Raw genomic sequence first — 12172 nt, 5'->3', positions numbered from 1 at the left:
CCCCTCTTCAATTTTGCATGTTGCTCTAGGCATTCATTGGAAGATTATTACTATTTATTTTATTGGTCACCTTTTTGCCATGGCAACTCAAAGCAACTTACCTACCTACATTAAAACTAGGGGTGCGGTGGGGAATACATTAAAACGCCCCTCCCACACTAAAAGGCCATATATAAAGCCAAAGACCTGGTTGAAAGGGAATGTTTTTGCCTTTCTCCTGAAGATATTATTAATATCACTATTAAATTTATTAATTTTGTATACTTCCCTTCATCCATAGGTATCAGGGCAATTCACAACAAATACAATATAAAAACACAAAATACATAATAAAAACAAGAACAAAAGAAAAACACAAAGAGATAGCTCCCCCCCCCCCATATGTAAAAGGTGATGCTTAGCAAACCTCACTGGAGAGAGAGCATTCTGTAAGTGGGGAGCCACTATGGAAAAGGCCCCGTTCTCGTGTTGCCACCTTCCAAACTTCTGAGGAGGGGGCATACAAAGAAGGGTCTCAGGTGATGATCACAGGGTTAGGGTAGTTTCATGTGGGGAGAGGCAATGCTTTTAAGGTATTGGGGTTCCAAGCCACATAAGACTTTATAGGTCAAAGCAATATCCACTTTGCTGGCTAAGCAAGGTGAAACTTTTTTGGTTCAGCTCGCCTGTTTTGACATTCTGTTTGTTTGCAACGTTTATCATGTTTTTAAAGACATGAGACATGGCAATAGAATGTTGCAGCCCTGGACACCTTTGGGGAGGAAGGGCAGGATAGATTGGGTATATGCAATTTTTGTGTAGATGCAGAAGCCTTGGAACCAAATTCCCACATGTTGTGATCCTGTGGTATTTAGTTCTAACCAACTCTCCAGGGTTTCAGGAAGAAGTCTTTCCTAGTTCTATGTGGAGAAGTCATTAGGGGTGTTAATTTGTGCTAAGCAGATGTTCTGTCACTCAGCTGCAGCCCTTCCACCTGTGCTACTTTGAAGAAAGATGCCAACAATGCAGAAGTCCCTAGCAGACACCCTTTGCTTTTGGGCAGTCTGAAGGGCAGCCTGCTGGTGATTGATTTTCTTTTGTTTGCCTGTTCCAGCTTCTAGAAGATCTTTGAGTTGGACTGTAACAACATAAGGTACTTTTGCATCATGTAATTGTGTTGCTAAAGGTTGCTGTGGCTGAAAACAGCGTCCAGGCCAACATTTGCATCTTCTCTCTCTCTCTCTCTCTCTCTCTCTCTCTCCCTTCCTCCCTGTGTGTGTGTGTATTTAATTTTGGCTCTAATTAAGCCCAGCATATTTCTTTACACAAGAATGTTGCACCTGTGGTCTGCATATGCTTCTTAGCAAAGAAGAGGAATCAGGAATGTTCCTAAAATAATCTGGCATGGTAGGTCAGGAAACCCTTGCCTTCTAGGAGCAGGCATGGCCTTAACCAGGGGTAGGCAACCTAAGGCCCGGGGGCTGGATCCAGCCCAATCGCCTTCTAAATCTGGCCTGTGGATGGTCCGGGAATCAGCGTGTTTTTACATAAGTAGAATGTGTCATTTTATTTAAAATGCATCTCTGGGTTATTTGTGGGGCCTTTTACATGAGTAGAATGTGTGCTTTTATTGCTTTTATTTAAAATGGATCTCTGGGTTATTTGTGGGGCATAGGAATTTGTTCATTTACCCCCTCAAATATAGTCAGGCTCACCACATGGTCTGAGGGAGAGTGGACTGGCTCACAGCTGAAAAAGGTTGCTGACCCCTGGCCTTTATTGTGTGGCTGATCCCCCCTCCCCCCACCTCATGGGAGCCTGCCAAGTCAAGTCTGTTCATCTTAACCATCTTAACTCTGTGTCCAGGGCAGCTGTCTACCAGCTCCACCTGGTACGCAGGCTGAGACCCTACCTCCCCGCGGACTGTCTCGCCAGAGTGGTGCATGCTCTAGTTATCTCACGCTTGGACTACTGCAACGCGCTCTACGTGGGGCTACCTTTGAAGGTGACCCGGAAACTGCAATTAATCCAGAATGCGGCAGCGAGACTGGTGACTGGGAGTGGCCGCCGGGACCACATAACACCGGTTCTGAGAGATCTGCATTGGCTCCCAGTACGTTTCCGAGCACGATTCAAAGTGTTGGTGCTGACCTTTAAAGCCCTAAACGGCCTCGGTCCTGTATACCTGAAGGAGCGTCTCCACCCCCATCGTTCAGCGCCGAGGGCCTTCTGGCGGTTCCCTCATTGTGAGAAGTGAGGCTACAGGGAACCAGACAGAGGGCCTTCTCGGTAGCGGCGCCCGCCCTGTGGAACGCCCTCCCATCAGATGTCAAAGAGATAAAGAATTACCTGACGTTCAGAAGACATCTTAAGGCAGCCCTGTTCAGGGAAGTTTTTAATATGTAATGCTGTACGGTTTTTAACACTGATTGGGAGCCGCCCAGAGTGGCTGGGGAAAACTCAGCCAGATGGGCGGGGTATAAATAATAAATTATTATTATTATTATTATTAACCAAAGGGTTAACTAACAACAACAGCAGCAGCAGCAAAAAGAAAGAAAGAAAGAAAGAAAGAAAGAAAGAAAGAAAGAAAGAAAGAAAGACGGACGGCTATTGTGTTAATAGGCACAGGGCCATCCTAGGAAGTCCCCAGGAAATATGTCTGGAATTTACAATCCATTTCTTTGGTACGGTTGCTGTTCTTCCTTGGCATGAAAAGTCGTGTGTGTGCAGTGCCCTTTCTCAGGTTCTGTAGCTTGTATTTTGTTTAGCATTAACATTTCAATCTGCATGTCAAATGTAGTGTGCATTACAAATCTCCATCCCCCCTCTCTTGTATGTGTGTGTGTGTGTGTGTGTGTGTGTGTGTACATATATATATGTGTGTGTGTGTGTGTGTGTGTGTGACTGATTCATGAGTACAGAGAATTTGTGTGACAGCTCATCAGTCTTCCGACAGTGCGAAGCCCTTTCTTTGCTGCTAGAGCCTTTCTAAATCGTTAAGGGTTGCTGTTTTCCCCCATGCATACTTTACTCTTTTTTTTTTAAAGGGTTTTTTTTTTGTACAAGTAACATTGTTGGCATCCATCTGTCTTGGGAGGCAATGGAAGAGTGTTCCTTTGGGGGTGAAGTCAAACTGTTGGAGTTACAATTCTTGCTGTGGCTGAAGAGACCAATACAGGAGAGACATGTTTTATTGCAAGTAGGGTAGATGAAGGTGTCCAGTTTTGCCCCCGGGGTTCAAGTTTGTTTCTTTGGCCCATGTTAGAAGAGCCCTCCTAAATCAAGTCAGTAGCCCATCCAAGTGCAGCATCTTGTCCTCACAGTGGCCAACCAGATGCCTCAATGGGAAATCTGCAAGCAGGACCCGATCACAAGAGCAACTCTCCCCACCTGTGGTTCCCAACAACTGGCATTCGGAAGCACTGCTCCCTGCAACTGTGGCAACAGAGCATAGCAACTATGGCTGATCTCCCTTGATAGCCGTCTCCATGAATTTGTCCAATCCTCTTTTAAAGCTATCCAAGTTAGTGGCCATTTCTGCCTCCTGTGGGAGGTAAGTTTCATGTAGTCAAGTCCTAAGCAAGGTGGAGAGCATCAAAGCTCTTTTCACACTGGGTCTGACCGGGGAAAAAGAGTTTTCAAGCTTGCTGGGCCGGTTCTGAAATTCCTGGGGATGCTCTCCCCCCCTTCATACCTAGCTGTGGGGTGGTTCCAATGGTTTGATTATAGCAATTTTCTTGCATATGTGGAGCCCTTGGAACCAATGTCCCCGATTAAGAAGAGATTGTACTGTATTTGAACATTGGGGGTTTTTTTTCTTCAGCTCAGTGGCTTACATATCCTTCTAAGGATGAGACAGCTAAAGCTGTATTTTGGTCAATATCATTTTATTTATTTTTTAGGGGAAAGGGCTAAACATGCCGGTGTGATGTTACTTTCTTGCCTCAAATCTTCTCAGAAACTCTTGGTGGTTTGGTGGCCAGACTACTAAGGCTAAATATACCTGAGGCCAAAACTCTTTCCAAAAATAACCTTGTCTGTACAGTTCTTTGATGCAATTATGATTTTAAAAGTGAACCCTGTGGCACTTTTTAGCATGTTGGAATAGGGATCTGACAGACCAGGGTTCAAATCCCCACTTAGCCATAAATCTCACTGGGTGTGACCTTTGTGCTTGTCACTGCCGCTCAGCCTAACATACTTCACAGGGTTGCTGTGTGGATAAAATGTTGAGAACTATGAAATGCCACCTTGAGCTTCATGGAGCAAAAGTGGGATATAAATGCAATAAAAAGTAGAAATAACAAATGAAATTGGGACATAAGCATTGTCAGGCACTTTGTTGGATTTGGCCAGGGATAGGCCATTTCATATTTTTGAAACTTGCAGCAGAGTGACAGAGTTGGTCTGAATGTGGCTTGATTTCTTTATTCTGCTTCTGTAGCACCTTTCATCCATGTTTGGATAAAGGTCTCTTCAATTTCTCTCCATTGCTTTCTGTTGTTTCCTGAATCCGCACAAGCCCCTCTTCTAGCTTTAGATCAGGAGTCAGCAAACTTTTTCAGCAGGGGGCTAATCCACTATCCCTCAGACCTTGTGGCGGGGCCAGATTATATTTTGAAAAATAATAATAATGAATGAATTCTTATGCTCCACAAATAACCCAGAGATCCATTTTAAATAAAAGCATGCATTCTACTCATGTATAAAGCACCAGGCAGGCCCCACAAATAACCCAGAGATGCATTTTAAATAAAAGGACACATTCTACTCATGTAAAAACGCTGATTCTAAATCCATGGGACAGATTTAGAAAGCGATAGGGCCTTAGTTTGCCTGCCCATGCTTTAGAATCTATAGTTTATATGGTCCACCCATCACATACATGGTCATCCCCTTGGCCTTTTGAAATTGTAGGGTCTCCACACTAGCACTGCTTTACTCCATCAGCCTGCATCGTCTCAGGCCACATGCTCACTTTAACTTCGCATTCTTTCCCACTGCATCCATAACTTTTGATCTTTGTCGTATCCAGTTATTATCTTTTAATGATATTTCATTAACATTGTACTTTCCATGGTATGTCCTGTTCCTGTTGCTCTGTCGTGGTTCAGTTCTCCTCTCCATAAGGCCATCACAGGTAACAGGCACATACTAAATACTTCGGCTTTGAAATCACTGTGCTATAATCTCTTCTGGAGGGAAAAGTATCATATGACAGAGCATGGGAAGTACAGATTCTATCCCATATGAGCATTGAAGGAAAGGACAATGGGCCTTTTATTGGTGGGCTGCACTCTGGAAGTGTCACAAGGAGCTTCATTGTGAGTAGGATTGAGTCACAGATGGTGCTGAGGATGGGAGACTGCCCTACTTTTTGCCCAGCGCTTGTTGGCCTCTGAGGAGATGGGCCACATGGGCTGCAGAAGGGGCAGCAGCTGTTCCCTTCCAGGAGGACTTTGACCTTGCCTGGTGGAGGCACCGTTGACCGGCTTCCATGCCTGCCTCTCACACATCATTTTCAGTATGAGAACAACAGGGAGAAGAATATGCCAAAGAGGGTTGGGGCGAGAACACAGCCCTGTTTCACACTGCTCTTTATAGGGAAGGCGTCTGAGGATGGGCCCTCATATCAAGGGTTTCTCATTGTAAACACAAGATGTTAGACTAGATGGGCCATTTGCCTGATCATCTTAGGTCTTATTTTTCTTACAATTGACAGAGACTGAGTCTTGTGAAATTTAAAGCATAGGAGCGTACCCTCTTGCTGAGAGCTAAGAAGTTCTGGTGTGCACACCTTGGGTTCAGTGATTGGAAAAAAAGGCAGAGTATAGATTCAAGAAAATAAATATATAAAACTAAGCACCCTGCACCTGTCTGCTGCGTACGTTGAACACAAATAGGGCATTTGCTCTCTGGAATGCAGATATAATCAGTTTTGTTTCTTTCATCAAGGAAGCAATCTAATCCCGCAGGGCCATTTCCTCGTTCCTTTGCTTGATTAATCTGTTATTGTCTGTCCTGCAGTGGCTTCTGGCCATGACGGGCTTTTCAGAAGGCTTAATAGGCTGTTTAATCTCACAAATTTCTTACTGTATTTGTAACAGAGGAGTTCTACCCCAAACACAGTCTGTTACATGTGCTGTCTGGGTTAGGATATGTTTTGGTGGTGGCAGTGGACTGACTGCTAAAAAAAAATAAAAAAAATCCACAGGCTGCTTACATGCTTTAAAAGCAAATTGTCTGCTTCACCAAGCAGAAAAGAGATATTGCAGAGAAAATGTGGGTGTTGGGCTTTGCAACTGACATTAAACTATGGAACTCCCTCCCACAGGAGGCAGTGATGGTCACTGACTTGGAAGGCTTTGAAAGAGGATTAAGTATAAGAACCTAAGAGCCTTTATATGTACCACCCTTTTCCTCCAAGGAGCTCAAGGTGGTGCCCATTTTATCCCCACAACAACCCTGTGAGGTAGGTTAAGCTGAGAGGTAATGATTGGCCCAAGTGGGCTTCCTGAATGAGTGAGGATTCAAACCATGGTCTCCCCCAGTCCAGCATTCTTAATCACAACACCATGCTGGAGGGCTGGAGTGGTCTCTACAGCTGCCACCTTCTGGCTTTGGGCTGCTGCTCTTCAGCTCCCCAGTTATTCATGTGCCACCAACATCAAGAATTCATGACTTTAATAGGTTGTCTGTGGGGCTTCCTTTGAAGATTGTTCCACTATCTCTTCAATTATTGGAAAAACCTCCTTGCTGTCTAGTCCATTCCTGAGCATGGTTCAAAATGTTTAAAATACTTTACAGTTTAGGACCCAGGTACACCAAAGAGAGCCGTTTTCAGTGCCAGTCAAAGCTGTGTTTATTCTCCTAGGCTTATTATTTTTAACAAGCTGTAGCATATTAAATCTTGATGCCCCCCCCCAAGTATTTTATCTTGTTTGCTACTCTGGAAACTCTGCTGCATGAATAAATACTCTGCAGGAAAAAAAAAAAGCTATGCAGTTTTCTCTTGCATGCATACAGCAGCACATGAAAGGATGTCCTGGGGCTGAGCTCAGCATCCTGGAGCCTGAATGTGCATTTGTGTATATGAAGTACACAGTTCCAAGCACAAAAAGTCATGCTCCAGACATATTCAGTAAATTATGTCTTTGCTTGAGGTTCTGGCAACAGGTCTACAAATTTTATCGGTTTTCGTTCTCTCAGTTCCTGCAGCTGGCCCACTTTAGCTGGCTGGTTGTTTTAAAACAAAAATGTGTTCCCTCCCTGCTCACTAGGCAACTGTAATTTATCTCTAAATACTAAATGCCTTTAAAAAATTAGAATGTTCATTTGCTCAGGCTTTCTGTAAGCTTAAGGGCCTCATTTATAAGCATGATTGCAAGTGTGTGTTTCTGAAACACACACACACAATTTCCCAAGAGGTTTGTGGCTACAGATTTATTTTTTGCATTTATATCCCACCTTTTTCTCCAAGGAGATCAAGGTGACCTACTTGATTCTCCCCCTCTTCATTTAATCCCCACAACAACCCTGTAAGGTTGGGTTAGGCTGAGAGGCAGTGACTGATGTGTTTTCGTGATATAGTAGTATATAAATATTCTGGGCCTTTTTTCTGCTGGAACTCAGTTCTAGCCCCTTTCAGGTGGGCGCTCTTACCATTATAAGAGAACAAGGGAGGCGTTCATAGTGAGTTCCGACACCTCTTTTTCCAGAAAAATAGCACTGTGAATATTTATTATAACTAAATAAATAAATAAATAAAAGTCTACATGATAAGGGAGCTAACTGGAAAAAGGCTCAGTATGGGAGAAAGGAGAAGAAACGTGCTTTAATTTCTTCCCCGGTTCCTTGTAGAATGAGTTTGTTTGGTTTAAAAAATGTTCTGGGGTGCAATGGGAGGGCATCTGCTGAAGTCTGGCTGTTTCCTCACTGCCATTGTCTTAATCAGATTAACAGCCTGCTCATAAACTCCAAAAGGCCTAGGCAACTGGGATGCTAGACAGCTTTTCATATACTGTATATTTTTTCCACAGGTTGTTGCCAGGAATCCCACTCACTCCTCCTCTCCTTGCCTCCTCCCCCTCCTCTTCAAACCCCCATAGCTGTCTGAGTGCAGATGAAGAGCAGGCAGGACTTGTGCAAGTAGAAATTGCCAAAAACACCATATTTATACATATGTGGCTGGAACAATCCAACCGCGTGGAAACCAAGTGGGAACAACGTGTGGTGGGATTGTGCCTCTCCCCCCCCCGCCCCCTTTGCAACCTGGTGTGTGAAAAGCTTTTCCATATCCATTATGTCATGTTGCATGAAAGCACAAGTTTGTAAGATCTCTCTCTGATAAAGGGCCCCCCGAATTACCTTGTTGTTCTACATCCCCCTTTCCTGTGTCTTTTTCAGGGATCTCTCCCCCCTCATTTTAAAGTCCCAGCTCATGCCAAGACAAATCTGACTTGGCTAAGTGTGTGTCTATTAAGAGTATAATCCCAGTGCAAATGTAACCTCTGTCGTACTGGTTCACTGATTTTTTGCAGCCTTTATACTTGAGTCACTGCTGGACTTTTCCCACACGATCCAGAGTCAGACTTTGGAACTTGTTCCTGAGGAGGCAGTGATAGCCACCAATTTAGATGGGCATGAAAAGAGGATTAGACAAATTCATGGAGGGAGCATCTTTTTTAAAAACATACCTAAAAGATGCACAAAAATAACCTTTTTATAGATGGATATGTTCAGGACTGTGTACTCTGTTAAAAATGTGCATACAAAATTCATGTTTGGTTTTTTTTGTCCATCTTTTGTGTATTCTTTCAAAAATTCTGCACAAAAGTGACTGAACAAATCTAAGACTGGAGAACCAAAGGGGCTGAAGCTCACGTCCAGGTTTGGCAAATTTAAGTTGAATTAGGGCGCATTTTTACAATTGCAGCACAAGTTCTATAAAAAGGATACCATTGTAAATATTTTAATGAGAAAAAGTTAGAGATTTAAGAGTGCTTTTTCAAATGCACTAATACACCACATCTACCATTGTTTGGTCATTCTCCCCCCACCCCCACCCCTTTCCAGCTGTGGGATGAGAAAGAGAATTTCAGTCCCAATATAGTCTTTTTGCTTAACTTGCATAATATAGGAACAGGAAGTGCAGCTCTAGTTCAGTTTTAGCATGCCTTTCTTCCTTCATATCTCCTTCTCTCAGTGGCAAAAAGTAGAATGTGGAATATACATCCGTGGTACAGTAATAGTATTTTAAATTTGTTGCAGTTCTGAGTGCTCCTATGTTTGTTTTCACAAACCCTGGGGAGATCCCCCAAAGAGCTGCAAAAGGCGCTAAAGGACAACTGGAATGATAAAAGCCACCAGAGGAAAGAACGACAATGGACCGGGGCTTTTACTGTTTCAGTGTCCCAGCCAAACATTAGCAAGAACTTTCTGACAATAAGAACTGTTCAACTGTGGGATGGACTCCGTTGTAAGCTGGTGGACTCTCTTTCTGTGGTGGTTTGTAAGCAGGTGTTGGGTGGCCATCTGTCAGGGGTTCATTAGCTGTGATTCCTGCATTGCAAGGGGTTTGACTGGATGACCCTTGGGGATCCCTTCCAACTGTGCAGTTCCATGCTTCTTAGTTTACCAGAACGAAAACCCAAAACACAAGGATGGTGATAAGGCTGAACTTTAAATTGTGGATGGTTGGAAAGAATCCCCCCCCCCCCCCCGCTTTCAGGGAGTGGCTGAGTGTTGAGCCAAAGCATAGTTTGTAGGTGCCAGTGTGTGGACGCCCAGGGAGAAGATAACAGCCACTAGGTGACATTATAGAAGTTTATAAAATCATGCATGGCATAGAGGAAGTGGATAGAGAAAAGTGTCCCATCCCCCCCCCCCCGCCCTCATAAAACTAGAGATTGCTGGTGCCAAGTGATGCTGAATGTTTGAAGATTCAGAACAGATAAAAGGAAGTAATTCTTCACACAGCACAGAGTTCAGCTGTGGAACCTGCTCCCCCAGGAGGTAGTGATGGCTATCAACCTAGATAACTTTCAAAAAGGATTAGACAAGTTCATGGATAGGGCTGTGGAAGGCTACTAGCCACGATGGCTATGCTCTGCCTCCATAGTTGGAGGTACCTGTGCTTTTGAATACCAGTTGCTGGAAACCATAGAAGGTGAGTATGTTTTGCTGCTTGAATCCTGCTTGTGAGTTTCCCACAGACATCTTGTTGCTTAGTGTGTGGTCTGAATCTGGAGCTCTAGTGCTTTGTTCCTCAAATGTGACTTTAAAGCTTGAGGTTAAGGAGGACTGCTTAACCACAAGCCTAGGTTAGATTATGCATAAAGCCAAACCTTGGTGTAAGTGTGATGTAGCAGTTGAACTACAAAAACTGAGGTTTGAGCTTCCTCTGTCATTCAAGCCAGGCTGTGGCTCTTCTTGGACACTAATCCATGGTAGTAAATGAATGAGCCTTGGGCTTCCAGTTTCATAGCAGCAGGAAGGAGATCAGAAGCATCTGTGTTGGGTTACCCACACCTTCCCATTTATGTGTTCCAGTGAACCATAGTTAGATGTGACATGCTGAGGCCAATCCTAAAATGAAAGAAGGGCGAAGATGTGATCCCAAGGTTCACCGGAGCCCATTATTGTAAGGTTATGCTTTGGATCGGACCAATGGCTAATCTAGTCCAGCATCCTCTTCCCACAGTGACTAATCAGATGCCCATTATGGGAAACCTGCATGCAGGATTCAGGCACCAGTGCCCTCTGCCCTCCTGTGTTTTCCAGCAACTGGTATTCAGAAGCATTGCTGCCTCCAACTGTGGAGGTAGAGCACAGCTGGTTGACATGGATCAGCAGTCAATGGGGGAAGAATTGATTCTTCCATGCCCTGTGTAATTTCATGGAAGCACAAGGTGTGGGGGATGTGCAGCCTGTCAGATGACTTTAGAAAAGGATTACACAACACAGGATTAACCAAAGTGTCTGGAATTTCAGAACGCTGTGCAAAAATGAAATTGGAGCCTTAAGAATAAAAAGGCAAGATGCTTTAGGAAAGCAGAAGGGAAAGTAAAGTATAAAGAGAGGAGGGTCAGAAGGGAAAAGTTAGCATGAGCAGATGTGTGTGTGAAGTTGAACACAAAAACAGATGATGGGAATTCTGTGGCAGTCTTTGGTCAGACAAGAAGCTTAGATAAAAATGAAATAATAATACTACATAACTATCTATTATTTAAGAGAATTAAAACTATTAAGTTCTGTTAAAGATAAAGGTAATAGCAACAATAAAAACATTGCAGCACAGCAAATCTAGGAAGGTAATAGTGGTGTACCAGGTTAGTGCTGTGCCATAAATATATCCTCCAACTTCCTCTCAGAAAAGCCTTCCATGCCTCATTCTCCTTACCAAATGTTGATGAGGGTAAGATGTCAAGCTTTAACATATCGTTGGGAGATAACACAGTGTGTTTCTTTCCCAGTAAACGTAACTTGTGTTGCAACACCAAGGTACCCTATGTTTTCTTTGCCTGATTGATGCATTTATATACCATTTTTTTGCTCCAGGCATAGGCTAAGAGACAGTGACTGGTCTCCCAGAACTTATTCTGACACTCTAACCACAACACCACACTGACTCTCATTTGTGTCACCTTCAGGCCGTGTTGTGATGCATGCTATGACATCACAGCATGGGTTAGGCGGCAGCAGATGTTATGAGGCGGAGGCTGAGTTAGCAGCTCGGGCCCTGAAGACAACAGCCATAGCCACGTCTTGCTTCTTACTGTCATGAGAGAGCAACTGTAGAGAGAATTCTGCTGCCCTCACATCCTGGTTTTCACGCCTTTGGTCTTGACCAAAGGACCTGGGCCTAAAGATGCGCTTCCCAAACTTTTGTGGAGGGTCTTTCCCCCCTGGTTCTATAAACTCATCCCCAATACCACCATACTACTTTACCACACCCTATAAAAAACATTATTCAGAAGTGGAGGAAAGTCACATAGGTGTGGTATTTTATGTTCCTTTTGTCCTTACTTTTTCGGTTTATTTTGTGGTTGTGTGTATCTTATTGATTCGTTGGTTTGTTTGTAAGTACGCCTAAATAAAACATCTTTTTTTAAAAAAAACATTATTCAGAAGATATCAACACAATAAAATTCAAAACAGGAACATCTATTCAAAATCCGATCAAAATGGT

General features: G+C 43.6%; 1 protein-coding gene across 2 annotated transcripts in view; it reads left to right on the top strand.

The window, feature by feature from the left end:
* The window catches only part of OPHN1 (oligophrenin 1), a 118208-nt gene that overhangs the window by 22366 nt on the left and 83670 nt on the right, over nt 1-12172 (top strand). The window contains exon 1 of one of the 2 annotated variants that reach the window (XM_083722167.1): nt 1284-1386. The exons of the other annotated variant lie outside the window; for it this stretch is intronic. The gene's annotated coding sequence lies outside the window, so the exon portion shown is untranslated. Of the gene's footprint in view, nt 1-1283; nt 1387-12172 lie in introns of those variants that run through there. 2 annotated transcript variants of the gene reach the window in all.

The sequence above is a fragment of the Podarcis gaigeae genome, assembly GCF_964106915.1.
Source record: "Podarcis gaigeae genome assembly, chromosome: Z".
Classification (NCBI taxonomy): Eukaryota; Metazoa; Chordata; class Lepidosauria; order Squamata; family Lacertidae; genus Podarcis; species Podarcis gaigeae.
Note: the sequence above shows the minus strand (reverse complement) of the source record. Positions and strands in the feature narration are given on the sequence as shown.